Below are 18514 nucleotides of genomic sequence, written 5' to 3'. Positions count from 1 at the left end.
CCTGTGCCATTAATTAACACGTTGTTAACACATTAGCACATTGTTTTTTGTTAGGTTTTTTTTTTAAAGATTTATTTATTTGAGCAAGTGAAGGGAGGGAAAGAGAGAGTGAGCACAAGCAGGGGGAGAGGCAGAGGGAATGGGAGAAGCAGACTCCCTGCTGAGCAGGGAGCCTGATGTGGGGCTCGATCCCAGAACCCTGGGATCCTGACCTGAGCCAAAGGCAGACGCTTAACTGACTGAGCCACCCAGGCACACCCCAGCACACTGTTAATTAGTATGGCTTTATTTATAAGTTATACTATCTGAATAAGTAAATTCAGTTTTTTTGGCAGTCTGCTCTCCTATTATAAATTTTGGACAGAACTTGTTGCATTATATGAAATATCCTATCATTATATTAAATAGAATTGTATTACATGTATAAATTAATTTGGAAAGAACTAATGTGTTCATGATACTGAGTCTTCCTACCCGTTAATATGGTATCCCAATTTATTTAGATCTTCTCTAATGTCTTTTAATAAAATTTCATAATTTTCTCCATAAACGGTCATGTGCATCTTTTGTTGGGTTCCAAGGTAATTTTTCAATTGTTGTTGTTGCTCTAATAAATTTTATCTTTTTAAAATTACATGTATTGTGGGGCCCCTGGATGCCTCAGTCCATTAAGCGTCTGCCTTCAGCTCAGGTCCTGATCCCAGGATCCTGGGATCGAGCCCCACATCGGGCTGTCTGCTCAGCGGGGAGTCTGCTTCTCTCTTTCAATCTGCCTTTCCCCTGTTTGTGCTCTCTCCCTCTCAAATAAATAAATAAAATCTTAAAAAAATAAAAAATAAAAAAATAAAATTACCTGTGTTGTAAAAACACAAGTGTCTATCAACAGACCAATAGATATACAAAAGGTGGTATACACACCACATACACACCACATAATGGAGTATTATTCAGCCATAAAAAATGAAGTTCTGAAAAAAAAAAGTTCTGATACATGTTATAATATGGATAAACCTGGGGCGCCTGGGTGGCTCAGTCATTAAGTGCCTGCCTTCGGCTCAGGTCATGATCCCAGGGTCCTGGGATCAAGCCCCTCATCGGGCTCCCTGCTCCGCGGGAAGCCTGCTTCTCCCTCTCCCACTCCCCCTGCTTGTGTTCCCTCTCTCGCTGTGTCTCTCTGTCAAATAAATAAATAAAATCTTAAAATAATAATAATAATAATAATAATAATAATAATATGGATAAACCTTAGAAACATGCTAAGTGAAATAAGCCAGACCAAAAAAAGGACAAAAACTTATGATTCTATGTTTATGAAATACCTAGAACAGGCAAATTCATAATTATTTCTCTAGACTCAGGTAGAGTTTATCTTAAGTTATGATTATCCATAAATATCTTATACTCACTTATAAAAAACTATATAAGCCTGATTTGGGTGACTACTATTAAAAAAATGAGAAAATAAAAAGTGTTGGTGAGTATGTGGGGAAACTGGAACCCTGGTGCACTGTTGGTGGGATTGTAAAAATGGCACAATAATCTGGAATATAGTATGGAGGTATCTCAAATCCAGCAATTCCAGTTTGGGTTTATATCCAGAAGAATTGAAAGCAGGGTCTAGAAGAGACATCTGGACACCTATGTTCATAGTTGCACTATCCACAATAGCCACTGGTGGAAGGAACCCAAATGTCCATTGATAGATGAATGGATAAACAAACTGTAGCATATGCATACAATGGAATATTACTCAGCCTTAAAAAAGAAAGAAATCCCACAGCAACTTCTTGCTAGACACGTCTCCAAAGGCAAGAGAAACAAAGGCAAAAATGAATTATTGGGACTTCATCAAGATAAAAAGCTTTTGCACAGCAAGAGAAACAGTCAACAAAACTAAAAGGCAACCTACGTGATGGGAGAAGATATTTGCAAATGTTGTATCAGATAAAGGGCTAGTATCCAAAATCTATAAAGAACTTCTCACACTCAACATCCCAAAAAACAAAAAATCCAGTCAAGAAAGAGGCAGAAGACATGAACAGACATTTCTCCAAAGACATACAAATGGCTAACAGACACATAGAAAAAATGCTCAACATCACTCGGCACGAGGGAAATACAAATCAAAACCACAATGAGATACCACCTCACACCAGTCAAAATGGCTAAAATTAACAAGTTAGGAAATGACAGATGTTGGCAAGGATGTGGAAAAAGGGGAACACTCTTGCACTGTTGGTGGCAATGCAAACTGGTGTAGCCACTCTGGAAAACAGTGTGGAAGTTCCTCAAAAAGTTGAAAATAGAGCTATCCTACAACCCAGCAATTGCACTCCTGGGTATTTACCCTAAAGATACAAATGTAGTGATCCGAAGGGGCACCTGTACCCCAAAGTGTATAGCAGCAATGTCCAATTATAGCCAAACTATGGGAAGAGCCCAGATGTCCAATGACAGATGAATGGATAAAGAAGATGTGGTATATTCAGAGTTTTTTCTACTTTCCTTTCCCAACCTGTCAGTTCCTCTTTCCCCACTGGAGGTCTGTATTTTTTCTAAATGGCAACCAACATAAATGATATATGATCATTAATAAATAAAGTGATTCCACAAAAATAAAAGATGTGGTGTGTGTGTATACACACACACACACGTGCACACACACACACACAAATGGAATAGTACTCAGCCATCAAAAAAATGAAACCTTGCCATTTGCAACAATGTGGATGGAACTAGAGGGTATTATGCTAAGTGAAATAAGTCAATCAGAGAAAGACAATTAATGATCTCATTGATATGTGGAATTTAAGAAACAGAACAGAGGATCATAGGGGAAGAGAGGAAAAAAATAAAACAAGATGAAATCAGAGAGGGAGACAAACCATAAGAGACTCTTAATCATAGAAAACAAAACTGAGAGCTACTGAAGGGGAGGGGTTGGGGGGATGTGATAACTGGGTGATGGACATTAAGGAGGGCTCGTGATGTAATAAGCACTGGGTGTTATATACAACTGATGAATCACTGACCTCTACCTCTGAAACAAATAATACATTATATGTTAATTAACTGAATTTAAATTAAAAAAAAGAAAAAAATCCTGTCACATGCTACAACAGAGATGAGCCCTGAGGACATTATATTAAGTAAAATAAACCAGTCACAAAAAGGCAATCACTGTATGATTCCACTTTATATGAGGTAACCAAAGTAGTAAAATACATAGAAACAGAAAATAGAATGGTAGTTATTGGGGCCTGAGGAAAGGTGGAAAAGGGAGTGGTTATTTAATGGGGATAGCATTTCAAATTTGCAAGATGAGAAAGCTCTACATATATGTTCCACAACAATGTGAATATGCTTAATGCTACTGAACTGCACACTCAAAAATGTTTATGCTGGTGAATTTTATGGTGGTTTTAAAACTGTAATTAATTATACGGGCCTGATATTGTTTGGGTAGGTAGATTTTTTTAAATTACTAATTCAGTTTTTTTTATGGCTAAAAGAGTATAAAGATTTTTAATTTCTTCTCAAGTCAGTTTTGGTAAGTTATTCTTAGTTGTTTTTAGAATGTGCTTTTGCTACTGAAGCTACCTTTTCATAGCTCATTAAAATGTCTATATTATCTTTACTTCTTTGTAGTTACCAGATGGGCCCTATTAGAAAGTATCAAGTATTCATTTAAAGCCATAAGCCATTATATATGGACTTGATCCTAAAATTAGACAAATTATAATGGTGACTACTTCTTGTAGAAATATACAGATGCCAATTATAGACGTCTCCAAATATAAAAACTGATAAATAATATATCTATACATGGCAATCCCTACTTTATGAGTAAAGTGAGATCATTCTTATTAAGTCCTTTCTGATAATTCTTGAAGATTCCTCATATGTAAAATGTTTTATATTCAAATGCTTCTTCCACTAAAACCACAGAATGAAAGTGCCAAGACTGGAGAAAAAGGTAAGTGGAAATTTAACAACCCTAAAAAAAGTCCTTATTTTTCCCCTTTCAGCTCAGCATGGAAGAGCTAAATCCCTGGTTTCAGTCGCCTTTTAACTACTGTTTCAAATGAAGTGTTTTCTTCCATTAACCATAATAAGCACTCAAATATAAATGATTGTTTAAGGGGGAAAAGAACTAGATAGACAGATTTATAATTATATTTGAAACCTATTCTAGAAGGCCTACCAATGAGTTCATGATTCAACTTGCAAAGTTAGTTGGAAGACATTATTTCTTCCATTCCCTCCAAAGCAGTCTCAAAAGTGATGCACTAGAGATCCAGAAATTATGTTGGGTCCCTTTATGACATCTACAGATAGGCTTGGTCTTTCATTAAAAATAAGCAAGAGGGGCACCTGGGTGGCTCAGTCGTTAAAGCGTCTGCCTTCGGCTCAGGTCATGATCCCAGGGTCCTGGGATCGAGCCCCGCATTGGGCTCCCTGCTCTGCGGGAAGCCTGCTTCTCCCTCTCCCACTCCCCCTGCTTGTGTTCCCTCTCTTGCTGTGTCTCTCTCTGTCAAATAAATAAATAAAAATCTTTAAAAAAAGAAAAAGAAAAAAAATAAGCAAGAAAAAAAAAAAGCAAGAATAGTATTTTTTTTTCTTATCGGAGCAAAAGGCTCCAGAAACATGATATAGACTATTATAAAGAATCTTTTTTTTAACGTGAAAAAAACAAGTCAAAGAGACCAAAAAATAAGACTAGCCTACATATCCTTCAGTCCAAGTTCAAATATAATCATCTCCAAAGTCTCTCTTCTACCCTAGTCCACAACATCTCCTTCGGCTGAACTTCTAAAGCACTTGTTGGTATCACTCTTTTGATAGTTATCTATTGCTCATATTATTACTCACCTCAGAATCTGTTTTCTTAACTGGGAAATAAAAATTAGAGCAATAAATGAGGAAAATATTAAGTAAGACTGCGTATAAAACAATACCTGAGACAATAACTATTCAATAAGTACTATAAAAGTTACCTCTCTCTCTGCCATTTATCAAATTTATGACTCTGAACAAGTCACTTTTGCTAACTCTCATTTTCTTCATCTCTAAACTAGAAATAATGATCCCTGACAAATGATTGTCTATGCGCTAATAGGGATGACCAATACTCTTTGGTTTTCAGAGCATTTTTTCATCATTATGCCTAACACAATCCTTGACTATTACAGTTGACCATTACTAACCCTTTGTACAACATACAACACTTTTATTACCTTACCATTATAAAATAAGCACTTTATAAACTATAAACATAAATATCAATAGCTAGAAAATAGTTTATACGAATGTGTCATAATTTACTTAACTATTCCCTCAAAGTTGTGCATCAACTACTCTCTTGTCAGTATCTCCACCCAGCTTCTTGTTCTTTTACCACACCAGCCCAGTAAATCTCTCAGCCATGGGGAATCAATCCAACCATCTGCTGAATTCTGAAGAAAATCACAAGCTGGCAATTTGTGCCACTACAAATTTACAAGTCTCTAATTTTGAGATCAACTATCCTATTAGTAATTTATCTACATGCCTCTGATCAGTGACCTACTCCATTCCACAGTGATCAGTGGCTATGCCATATCTAAAGCCTAACCCTACACACCTCTTCTCTCACAACTGCCATCTGCCAGAAAGAAGAAACCTGACCTCACCCAATTTTCCAATCTACATTCTTCTTTGAACCCATCTTCTTCCTTCCAAGTGTTAGACAAAAGTATCTCTCCTCCTTCCCTGTGGTTATAATCTCTTCTCACCACCAAACCCATCCTTCCTGTTCCATCAAATCACACCCCATATAACTCAACTTTATCTCTACCTTATCATCTCCGCCAAAACATAATATACATACAACTCTTCTATCTTTGAAAAAAATTGTTTCTCAGATCTACATCTCTCTCTAGCTACCTCTCACTTCTGCTTCACAGCAAGTTTTCTGAGTGGTCTATAATTGTAGTCTCTATTTTCTTACCTCCCACTCAACTCTTGAATCTAATTTGATTTCTACCCCATTCACAAAATATAATCTTGTTAAGGTCTTCTCAGCAACAGAGTCCAGCAGAAACTTTTCTATATTTCACAATCACTTTAAATTTTACACTGTTAGCCATTTTTTCCTTCTTGAAAGGGTCTCCCTGGATTTCCCCAGAGACCAGTTTCCTTGTTCATTTCCTACCTTTCCTGCTGCTTTTGAGTCTTGAATCTAGTCATGTTGGTTTAGCATACAGTATTTCAAGAGTTCGCAACTACCTATAGGATAAAGTCCAAACTTAAACTCTTCATTCAGCATGGCATATAAGGCCCTTCATGGTCTGGCCTCTTTTTTTTTTTTAAGATTTATTTATTTGAGAGAGGGGGAGAATGTGAGCGAGAGAGCAAGGGGGAGGGGCAGAGGGAGAGAGAAACTCAAGCAGCATGGACCCACAACCCAGAGATCATGACCTGAGCTGAAACCAAGAGTTGGATGCTTAACCGACTGTACCACCCAGGTGCCCCTCTGCTTACTCTTCTAAGCTCATTCTCCTATTACTTTCCCACAGGCACCTTTTACCCTAGCCACACCAAAAAGACCCACAGCTCATCCAAACACACAACACTTTCTCATGCCTTTGTACTTATGTTCCCTGTACTTCACAGAATACCCATTCCTTCCTCCCTCCCCTCCACCCCTTTTTCTCACCATACTCCTTTACAACCAGCTACTTTTGCGGGGGGGCGGGGGGCCAGGTCATACACAATTTTTTCTGTGAAACCTTCCCTCACATCTTTAGTCTAAACACCACTACTTCGATTCCACAGAGCTTTTCTCAACCTTCTAATATAAAGCTTATTCATTATAGTTTAGCTATTGACTTGTCTTTGTGCTAAACTGTGAGCTCCTTGAGGATACACATTTTCTTATTTATCTTTTATACCACCAGTGTTGAGTGTCTCACAGAGAGAAGGCACTCAATAATATTTGTTGAATTAATACATGAGATGATCAGCATTTAGGCTTACCAGAGAGAAGTGAAGATCCAAGAATAATAATGCTGTAAGTACAGCATGGAATTTTACTGAAGGCAGGGGGAAAAAAAATGATCAGCCTGGAGAGAGAAAAAAAATTTTGAAATTTCCCATAGAAAAAGGTAAAATAGGCTAACAGAAAAAAAATGATAATCAGCCACACTTGCTACAAATATTAACTCATTGCTTCTTTTTGCCCAAAATTTTACCCATACGGATCTTAGAGCCAAATACACAATAGAGTCAGGTAGCTTCTAGCAAGTAAGATATACAGCAGCCTCCAGCGAAACTTCTAGAATAAACCACCCGCCTCTCTAAAATTTTCTCACTGTTATCACAAAAACACAGACCTTCCAGAAAAGTGAGTACCTGCTACATGCCAGATACAAGCTAAGTATTAATTTCATTATATGTATATGTATGTATATGTAATAATTTTATAATTCTTATAAAAATCTTTGTGAATTAAGTATTACTACTCCCATTTTATAGATGAGAACCGTTCAATGCCACATCATTGTTAAGCAGACTAAATTCAAACCAGTCTTCTAACAAAGTATAATTATCTCTCAAGGCAGCAACTACATGAAATGAACATATGATCTGAAAGTTTCCAGTTGTCTTTCAGGCACCCTTACATCATGTGTAAGGCTAACTTCTACAGCAGATGTTGTAGAAAATTCAACACAAGACATTCACCAAATTCATTCTCTGCTAGTAAGGGTCCTCTCTCTTTTATCCGTACTTCCAATTCCTCGTTCATCAAACCCTAAGAAACAGGGTTAGTGAATATTTTATTCTCAAATTTAGAGTCTGTAAGGTAGATAGAATAATAGCCCTACAAAGATGTCTATATCCCAATCCCTGGAACCTGTGAATATATTATATTACATAGCAAAAGGAACTTTGCAGAGGAGATTAAGTTAAGAACATTGACACAGAAAGATTATTTTGGATTATCCATGTGGGCCAGAGAAATCAAAAAAGTCGTTATAAGAGGGAGGCAAGAATATCAGAGTCAGAGAAACAGATATGACAACGGAAGTAGAAGACAGAGAGATTTAAAGATGCAACATTACTGGCTTTGAAATGGAGTAAGGGGCCAGCAGCCAAGGAATGCAGGCAGCTCCTAGAACAAAATGGATTCTTCTCTAGGGCCTCCAAAAGGAATACAGCCTGCTGACATCTTGATTTTAGGACATTTGACCTCCAAAACTGCAAGATGATAAATCTGAGTTGTTTTAAGCCACTAAATTTATGGTAATTCATTAAGGCAATAATAGGAAACTAATAAGAGTTTCTACTTATCAATGCCTGAGAGTAAGAGGCGATTAATTTTTTGTATTAAATTTAGTATTTATTTGTAAATCTTTTAATTTTTTATATGTACTTTTGACATTGTTTTTGCTGTATAATAATAAATCTAGGACAAAAACTGTCCACAATCCTGTTATCAAATCAATGTTTTCATTTGATCATATTCTAGGTCTTTTCCTTCACCATATTCTATTTTTATGTACTTGTGGTAATATCAAGGAATGGATTTTGTAATCTATATTTTTACTAGTAATGCTTACTCCATGAATTCTTTCCCATTTTGCTTCATTTTTTTCTGAGACCTCTTAACCCGTTCTCCTTTCTAACCTCAGGTAAGCATCTTTTGCTGCTCCCGCAACATTTCAAAAACATTCCTGCATCAAGTCCTTTGTAATTGCTGTTCACTCTTCCTCTAATACCCTTCATTCAGCTTTCCCCACAACTCACTCCTTCAACTTCCTCCAGGTCTCTGCTCAAAATGTCATCTTAAGATATTTGCAATACATGTAAAAGACAAGAATATCCAGAATCTTTAACTCCAACAAACCAATAAGAAAAAAAGACAATGCAATAGAAAAATGGGCAAAAGACATGAAAAGGTGTCTCATACAAGAGAATAACCAAATGGCCAACATGTGAGAAGATGATCCACATTAGGAATAAGGAAAATGCAAATGAATTTAAACCATAATGAGATACCACTACACATTTAGATGATTTGCAAAAACGTGAATGTCTGACAACACCTAGGGCTAGTAGATGTAGTTAACGCTCAGATACCGTTACAGATAGAAATAATTTGGCATTCTCTAGAAGGGCTGAGATACACATATTTTATAAACCAGAATTCTCAATCCTAGATATACCTTAGAGAAATGCATTCACATATGACATATGTGCAAAATCTTCATAACAGCATTGTCCATAACAGCCAAGATAGAAACTATCCAAATGTCTATTAAAAGTAGAAATAGGGGTGCCTGGGTGGCTCAGTCGTTAAGCGTCTGCCTTCAGCTCAGGTCATGATCCCAGGGTCCTGGGATCGAGCCCCGCATTGGGCTCCCTGCTCGGCGGGAAGCCTGCTTCTCCCTCTCCACTCTCCCTGCTTGTGTTCCCTCTCTCATTGTGTCTCTCTCTGTCAAATAAATAAATAAAATCTTTAAAAAAATAAATAAATAAAAGTAGAAATAAACTATTCTACAACGAAATACCATATAATAAAAAAAAAGAAACTACGGCTACATAAAAACAGTATAGATGACTCAGCATAATAGTGAGCAAAACACACAAAAGCATACATACAATGTAATTCCATATATAGCAAATTCAAAAACAAGCAAAACTAAAATATATTATTTAGGAATGCAATTATAAAGAAAAACAAGAAAATAATTACCATAAAAATTAAGTCAATGGTTTACTCTGGTGGGAAGAAGAGGGATATATGCCAAAAGGGCATGCTTTTGGCTTCTGGGAAGCTGGCCATCTTCGACATCTTTATCTATGTGGTAGTTACATAGTTGTTCACAAATGTCAATAAACTACATTTATGTTTATATACTATATAAACTACATGTATGTTTTATACACTTATTAGCATGTATTTTATTTCACAATAAGAAGGTTAAACCACCATATCAGTGAGGCCTCTATCCAGAATAAAACAGTTAATTCCTCTCTGTCCTCCATCCCCTTTAGCCAGTTGCGTTTTTTCTCCATACCATTTATCTTCGCTTAACATATTATATATTTACTTCTTAATTTATTGTCATACCTCCTCCTGCATAAAACAAGGACTATATTCCCAGCCATTAGAAGAGTACTTGGAATAAAATACACCTTTACACCTTTCTCTATGTGCATATAATGCTAAAAAAAAAAAGTACATATTTATATCTTTATTTTACAAAAATATTATACACATTTCTTTATAATTTGCTTGTTTTAATCTATAACCTCTCAGATATCCTTCTAGGTCAAGATACACAGATTTAACTCATTCTCTTTGGGTTGCATAATATTCCACAATATAAGTATATTACAATCTATATTCATGCCCACTATTGATAGACATTCAGGCTATTTCCAGTTTTTGCCATTAAAAACAACATACTTTCATTTCTACAGAATAGATTTCCAGAAGAGAAATTTGACTAATTATAATTGCCAAACTTTCCAAAATGGCTATAGCAATTCATATTTTTACCAATACTGAACCTAACTCATGAATCTTAAGTTTTTTTTTTAAATTTTTTTAATTATTAATATTTTTAAATTTTTTAAATTATTTACATATAATGTATTATTTCTTTCAGGGGTACAGGTCTGTGATTCATCAGTCTTCTACAACACACAGCGCTCACCACAACACATACCCTCCCCAATGTCCATCAACCACCCCATCTCCCCACCTCCTCCCCTCCATCAACCCTCAGTTTGTTTCCTAAGATTAAGAGTCTCTTGGGGTGCCTGGGTGGTTCAGTCGTTAAGCCTCTGCCTTCAGCTCAGGTCATGATCCCAGGGTCCTGGGATCGAGCTCCACATCAGGCTCCCTGCTCGGCGGGAAGCCTGCTTCTCCCTTTCCCTCTGCCTGCTGCTCTGCCCACTTGTGCTCTCTCTCTCTGTGTCAAATAAATAAATAAAATCTTAAAAAAAAAAAAGAGTCTCTTATGATTGATCTCTCTCTGGTTTCGTCTTGTTTCATTTTTTCCTCTTCCCCTATGATCCTCTGCCTTATTTCACAAATTCCGCATATCAGTGAGATCATATGATAACTGCCTTTCTCTGACTTATTTCGCTTAGCATAACACCCTCTACTTCCATCCATGGCATTGCAAATGGCAAGATTTCATTTTTTGATGGCTGCATAATATTCCATTGTGCGTGTGTATGTGTGTGTATATGACATCTGGGCTCTTTCCATAGTTTGGCTATTGTGGACATTGCTGCTATAAACACTGGGGTACTAGTGCCCCTTAGGATAACTACATTTGTATCGTTGAGGTAAATACCCAAGTAGTGCAATTGCTGGGTTGTAGGGTATTAACAGTTTTCTTATAATTTATGCCCACTTGCAATGCAGCAAAAGTGGTCCTAAGAGGGAAGTATATAGCAATACAGGCCTACCTCAAGAAGAAAAATCTCAAATAACAACTTAACCTTACACCTAAAAGAACAATAAACAATGCCTAAAGCCAGCAGAAGGAAGGAAATAATAAAGATTAGAGCAGAAATAAATGATATAGAAACTAAAAAAAAACAAATCCATGAAACCAGGAGCTGGTTCTTTGAAAAAATTAACAAAATTGATGATCAGATTTATCAAAAAAGAAAATAGGAAGGGCCCAAATAAACAAATTCACAAATAAGACAGGAGAAATAACCAACACCACAGAAATACAATTAAAAGAGAATATTATTATTAAAGATTTTATGTATTTATTTGAGAGAGAGAGAAAGAGAGTGTGTGCACGAGTGGGGTGAGGGGCCGAGGGAGAAGTAGGCTCCCCGCTGAGCAGGGAGCCCAATGCAGGGCTCGATCCCAGGACCCTGGGATCATGACCTGAGCTGAAGGCAGATGCTTCACTAACTGAACAACCCAGGTGCCCCCTATTATAAGAACATTATGAAAAAACTATATGCCAACAAATTGGACAATCTAGAAGAAATGGATAAATTCCTAGAAACATATAAATTACCAAAACTGAAACAGGAAAAAACAGAAAACATGAACAGACCAATAACCCATAAAGAAATTGAATCAGTAATCAAAAAACACCCAACAAACAAAAGTCCAGGACCAGATGGCTTCGCAGGTGAATTCTACCAAACGTTTAAAGGAGTTAATACCTATTCTTCTCAAACTATTCCAAAAAAAACAGAAAAGGAAGGAAAACTTCCAAATTCATTCTCTAAGGCCAGCATTACCCAAAACCAGGTAAAGACACCACTAAACAAGAGAACTACAGGCCAATATCCCTGATGAACATAGATGCAAATATCCTCAATAAAATATTAGCAAACCAAATCCAACAATACATTAAAAAATCATTCACCATGATCAAGTGGAATTTATTCCTGGGTTGCAAGGGTGGTTCAATATTCACAAATCAATGTGATACCACATTAATAAAAGAAAGGATAATAACCATATGATCATTTCAATAGATGCAGAAAAAGCATCTAACAAAGTACAATATCCATTCATGATAAACCCTTCAACAAGGTAGGTTTTGAGGGAACATAACCTCAACATAATAAAGCCCATATATGAAAAACCCACAGCGAGTATCATCCTCAATGGGGAAAAACTGAGAGCTTTTCCTCTACAGTCAGGAACAAGACTGAGATGTCCATTCTCACCACTTTATTCAGGAAAGTACTGGAAGTCCTAGCCACAGTAATCATACAGCAAAAGGAAATAAAAGGCATCCAAATCAGCAAGGAAGAAGTAAAACTTTGACTAGTGCAGTTGACATGATACTCTATATAAAAAACCTGAAAGACCACCAAAAAACTGCTACCACTGATAAATGAATTCCATAAAGTTGCAGGATACAAATCAACTTACAGAAATCTGCTGCATTTCTGTACACCAATAATGAAGTAGAAGAAAGAGAAACTAAGGAATCAATCCCATTACAATTGCACCAAAAACAATAAAATACCTAGGAATAAACCTAACCAAAGAGGTGAAAGATCTATACTCGGAAAACTATATGACACTCATGAAAGAAATGAAGATGACACAAGAAAATGGAACGACATTCCATGCTCCTAGACTGAAAGAACAAATATTGTTAAAATGTCTATACTACCCAAAGCAATCTATACATTTAATGCAATCCCTATCAAAATACCAACAGCATTTTTCACAGAGCTGGAACAAACAATCCTAAAATGTGTATATGGAAGCACAAAAGACCCCGAATTTAGCCAAAGCAACCTTGAAAAAGAAAAGCAAAGTTGGAGGCATCACAATTCTGGACTTCAAGTTATATTACAAAGCTGTGGTGATCAAAACAGTATGGTACTGGCACAAAAATAGACACATAGATCAATGGAACAGAATAGAAAACCCAGAAATGAACCCACAACTATATGGTCAATTAATCTTCAACAAAGCAGGAAAGAATATCCAATGGGAAAAGGACAGTCTCTTCAACAAATGGTTGGGAACACTGGACAGCAACATGCAAAAGGATGAGAGTGGACCACTATACCATATACAAAAATAAATTCAAAATGGATTAAAGACCTCAATGTGAGACCTGAAACCATAAAACTCCTAGAAGAGAACACAGGCAGTAACTTTTTTGACATTAGCTGTAGCAACTTCTTTCTAGGCATGTCCCCGAGGCAAGGGAAACAAAAGCAAAAATAAACTATTGGGACTATATCAAAATAAAAAGCTTCTGCACAGTAAAGGAAACAACAAAACTAAAAGGTAACCAACAGAATGGGAGAAGATATTTGCAAATGACACATCTGATAAAGCATTCATATCTAAAATATATAAAGAACTTCTAAAACTTAATACCCAAAAAAACAAACAATCCAATTAAAAAGTGGGCAGAACAGACATTTCTCCAAGGAAGATATCCAGATGGCCAACAGACACATGGAAAGATGTTCAACATCACTGATCATCAGGGAAATGCAAATCAAAACCATGATGAGATATCACCTCACACCTGTCAGAATGGCTAAAATCAACAAGAAAAGAAACAACAGATGTTGGTGTGAAAGTGGAGAAAAGGGAACCCTTTTGCGCTGTTGGTGGGAACGCAACCTGGTGCAACCATTGTGAAAAACAATATAGGGGTCCCTCAAAAAGTTAAAAATAGAACTACCCTACAATCCAACAATTGCACTGTTAGGAATTCACCCAAATAATATAAAAATACTAATGCAAAGGGATACATGCTTCTTGATGATTACAGCAGAATTATCTATAATAACCAAATTATGGAATCAGCCCAAGTGTCCACCAATTGATGAATGAAGAAGATGCACTATATATATACAATGAAATATTATTCAGCCATAAAAAATAATGAAATCTTGCCATTTACAACAACATGGATGGAGCTAGAGAGTATTATGCTAAGTAAGTCAAAGACAAATACCATATGATTTCACTCATATGTGGAATTTAAGAAACAAAACAAATGAGCAAAGGGGGGAAAAAAGAGAGAGAAAGAGGCAAACCAAGAAACAGACTCTTAACTACAGAGAACAAACTGATGGTTACCAGAAGGAGTTGGGCAGGGGGATGGGTTAAACAGGTGATGGGGATTAAGAAATGCACCATTGTGATAAGCACTAGGTGATGTATGAAAGTACTGAACCACTATATTACATACCTAAAATGAATATTACACTGTATTGAACTAACTGCAATTAAAATAAAAACTTTTAAAAAGAACATACAAAATAAAGTTTATGCCCACTTGCTTTCAAAAAGGTGCTTAAATAAGGTGAAGCAAATTAAACATCTGGAAATTTTTTTTTTTAGTCAACTTTATCCCTAATGTGGGGCTCGAACTCATGACTCCAAGATCAAGAGTCCCATGCTCTACCAACTGAGCCAGCCAGGTGCCCCACTTCTGGAAATTTAAATCGACCTCAGCAACTAATACCCTGGGAGTAGTCAAGGACCCACTGCAATCTCTCCCACACCTTTAGGAACTTAATAGTATCTGATTTACTACTATCTGCTCTAGGTTTCAAACCTAGAAGCAGTAAAAACTGTTCCCTTTTCCTCCCCCAATAAAGCCTAAGAGAAAAAGAACTCCTCCAAAAGGAGAAAATCTTTTCCAATTCACCTCATTTTGATTTAAGAAGCCATATGATCCAATCCTGTCCTTCCTTCTTAAACTGTGTCTCTTGGTTTATAGTACCATCATCTCACAAGCCAGAAAACTAAAAGTCATTCTAGATTCTTTCATTTTTCTCAGGATAGTCTCTAAGTTCCATCAATTCTACTTTTTAAACAATTCTATTTATTCTCACTACTACTACCTTATCTTAGGCTTTTGGGGGGGTTCTCTTTTTTAATGATTAGAAAATTAAATAAAAATACAATGTCCAGTTACAAATATTAAGTGGGTGTGGATGCAGAACTAGAGATCAGTAGTTAAGATTGGCTAATAGAGGGGCGCCTGGGTGGCTCAGTTGGTTAAGCGTCTGCCTTCGGCTCAGGTCATGATCTCAGGGTCCTGGGATCGAGCCCCTTATCAGGCTCCCTGCTTTGCAGGGAGTCTGCTTCTTCCTCTGCCTGCCACACCCTCTGCTTGTGCTCTCTCTCTCTGCCTCTGTCAAATAAATAAAATATTAAAAAGAAAAAAAAAGGGGCGCCTGGGTGGCTCAGTCGTTAAGCGTCTGCCTTCAGCTCAGGTCATGATCCCGGGATTCTGGGATCGAGCCCCGCATCGGGCTCCCCACTCAGCGGGAAGCCTGCTTCTCCTTCTCCCACTCCCCCTGCTTGTTCCTGCTCTTGCTATCTCTGTCTCTGTCAAATAAATAAAATCTTTTAAAAAATAAAAAAAAAATTATATAAAAAAAAAGAAAAAAAAAGACTGGCTAATACAGGGGCACCTGCCTAACTCAGTTGGTGGAGTGTGGGACTTTTGATCTTGGGTTGTGAGTTCAACCCCCAAGCTGGGTGGTAGAGATTACTTTAAAAATCTTTTAAATCTAAAAAAAAAGGGGGGGGGGGCTCCTGGGTGGCTCAGTCATTAAGCGTCTGCCTTTGGCTTGGGTCATGGTCCCGGGGCCCTGGGATCGAGCCCCACATTGGGCTCCTTGCTCAGCGGGGAGCCTGCTTCTCCCTCTCCCACTCCCCCTGCTTGTGTTTCCTCTCTCACTGTGTCTTTCTCTGTCAAATAAATAAAATTAAAAAAAAAAAAAAGTGGCTAATACAATGTCTCTACTGCTAAAACAAAATTAAATTTACAATGGAAATCTCCATGAGTCCACATGAATTCTGCACACCAGGTCTCCATCTCCCCGCTTCTTCCATATTTTTCTTTTTCACCTTAGGCTTTCATAGTATCTTTCATCTGTACTGAAATAGCCTCCTAACCAGTTTCTCTTCTTTAAGCTCACTCTCCTCCAATCCATATATCATTTTTGCAGCTAATATATTCTTTTCCCTACTTAAAACCAGTCAATGGCTCCCCAACCTGTAGGTGTAGCATTCAGGGCTCTTCATGATTTGGCCTTCACCCTCTCTCCAGATTCATCTACCACCACTTCCCACCTCATACATCATGTTTCAACAAAAGTGAATTACTTACAGTTCCCAAAATACACCAAGGTGTTTCAACAATCCTGTGCATTTATCCAGGCTGTTACGTCTCCACTACCCCATCAGTAAACCAATCATTCCCTCTTCATTTTCTATATTTTTCTATTACTACAGTTAAAACATTCATTCAACCCACACTTACGGAGCACCTCTATGTGCCAGAGTGCTAGGTACTAGAGATCCAGCAGTTAATTATAGTCCTTATCCTGATGGAATTTATAATCTAATGAGGACTAAAGACATTAAACAACTGATAATAAATGTGGTTAAGGATTACAAAGGAAGTAATACAGTATATAATGGAAATGTGTATTAGATGGAAGCCAGGAGAAAGGGAGGGAGTTATAAAGAGAAATACTACACGCATTTGTTTACACGTTGGTATTCCTCAATTAGTCTGAGCTTTTTTTTTTTTAATGTTAGTTCATGTCTTTTATTATTAACCCATATACAATTACTTGTCTTCTGGTTTGTTGAAGCAATAAGTCAGACAACATTTGCCACAATAATGTCTGTCGAAGTGGCTAGCCATGAAAATTCCAGCACCACGCTCATCTGAAGGGCACTCCCGATGAAGGCGACTGATTTTGCCATTCTCATCCACCTTATAGTATTTCAGGATGGCCAGTTTAACCTTCTTTCTCTTATGCTTATTCTTCCTGGGAGTGGTATAAGACTTCTTCCTTTTCTTAGCACCACCACGAAGTCTCAACACAAGATGAAGAGTGGACTACTTTTGAATGTTGTAGTCAAAGTGCGTGCCTCTGCTGAGATCAATCCCTGCTCATCAGGAGGAATTCCTTCCTTATCCTGAATCTTGGCCTTTACATTTTCTATTGTATCCGAGGGTTCAACCTCAAGAGTGATGGTCTTCCAAGGGTTTTCAGGAAAATCTGCATCTTGGAGACGGTTCCACCGCAGATGGCAGATCGGAAAGGAAAGCCTAGTCTGAGCTTCTTAAAGACCGCAATTATGCCATCTTTTATCAATAGCCAGGACAGTAAATAGTAATGTATAGTAATGTGCATTGACTGTTTACAAAGATGGCTGCCCTAATCACTGAGGTCAGGTGAATGCAATAATCTTAATGGCCAGGCCTGGGTCATGTGCCCACCATTAAAGCCAATGGGTTAGATCAACTCTACCTAAGCCACATTGATTACAAATGGGGAATGAGTGGTTAAGAGAATAGGAAGCTGTTACCTACATAAGAGGGCAGGAAAGCTGGATAGAAAAAAAACAGCAGTCCTCTCCTTAGTGGACATTGTAATTATCTCTTCAAAACATGTCTTGTTCCGGGGCACCTGGGTGCCTGAGTTGGTTGAGCATCCAACTCTTGATTTCAGCTCAGGTCATGATCTCAGTGTCGTGAGATCAAGCCCCGCATCAGGCTCCGTGCTCAGTGGGGAGTCTGCTTGAGATTCTTTATCTCTCTCCTTCTGCCCCTCCCCACACTCATGCTCGCTCTTGCTCTCTCTCTCAAATAAATAAATCTTTAAAAAAAAAGGTATCTTGTTTCTTCCACACACTAGTAAGGTATTTGGGTGGGACTGACCCCTTCCCCAGCTCCAGCTGTAGGCCCTGATTTGACACAGCAGTGTTTCTCAAAGTGTTTGTAGACCAGCCAAATCAGGAACATCTGGAAACCTGTTTCAACTACAAATTCTTAGAACCCAGCCCCAAACCTACTAAAATCAGAAATCTAGGGGTTGGGCTTAGCAATCTGTGTTTTAACAAGTCCTCCAGGTGGTTAAGATACATGCTCAAGTTTAAGAGTCACTGGTCTAGACAGAAAGCTACAATTAATAGTTCAGATTTTAAGAGTGATCCTTTGGAATATGGGGATAGTCTTATGTCAAGCTC

At 37.5% G+C, this 18514-nt stretch overlaps 1 protein-coding gene and 1 pseudogene across 2 annotated transcripts in view; both read right to left on the bottom strand.

Moving 5' to 3' along the window:
• The window catches only part of PIK3R3 (phosphoinositide-3-kinase regulatory subunit 3), a 152761-nt gene that overhangs the window by 91124 nt on the left and 43123 nt on the right, over positions 1 to 18514 (bottom strand). The window lies entirely within an intron of this gene.
• On the bottom strand, positions 17055 to 17565 carry LOC118540727 (ubiquitin-ribosomal protein eS31 fusion protein pseudogene; annotated as a pseudogene).

Source organism: Halichoerus grypus, chromosome 5 (assembly GCF_964656455.1).
Source record: "Halichoerus grypus chromosome 5, mHalGry1.hap1.1, whole genome shotgun sequence".
Taxonomy (NCBI): Eukaryota; Metazoa; Chordata; class Mammalia; order Carnivora; family Phocidae; genus Halichoerus; species Halichoerus grypus.
The sequence above is the reverse complement of the archived record's forward strand: the minus strand, read 5'-3'. Positions and strand labels throughout refer to the sequence as shown.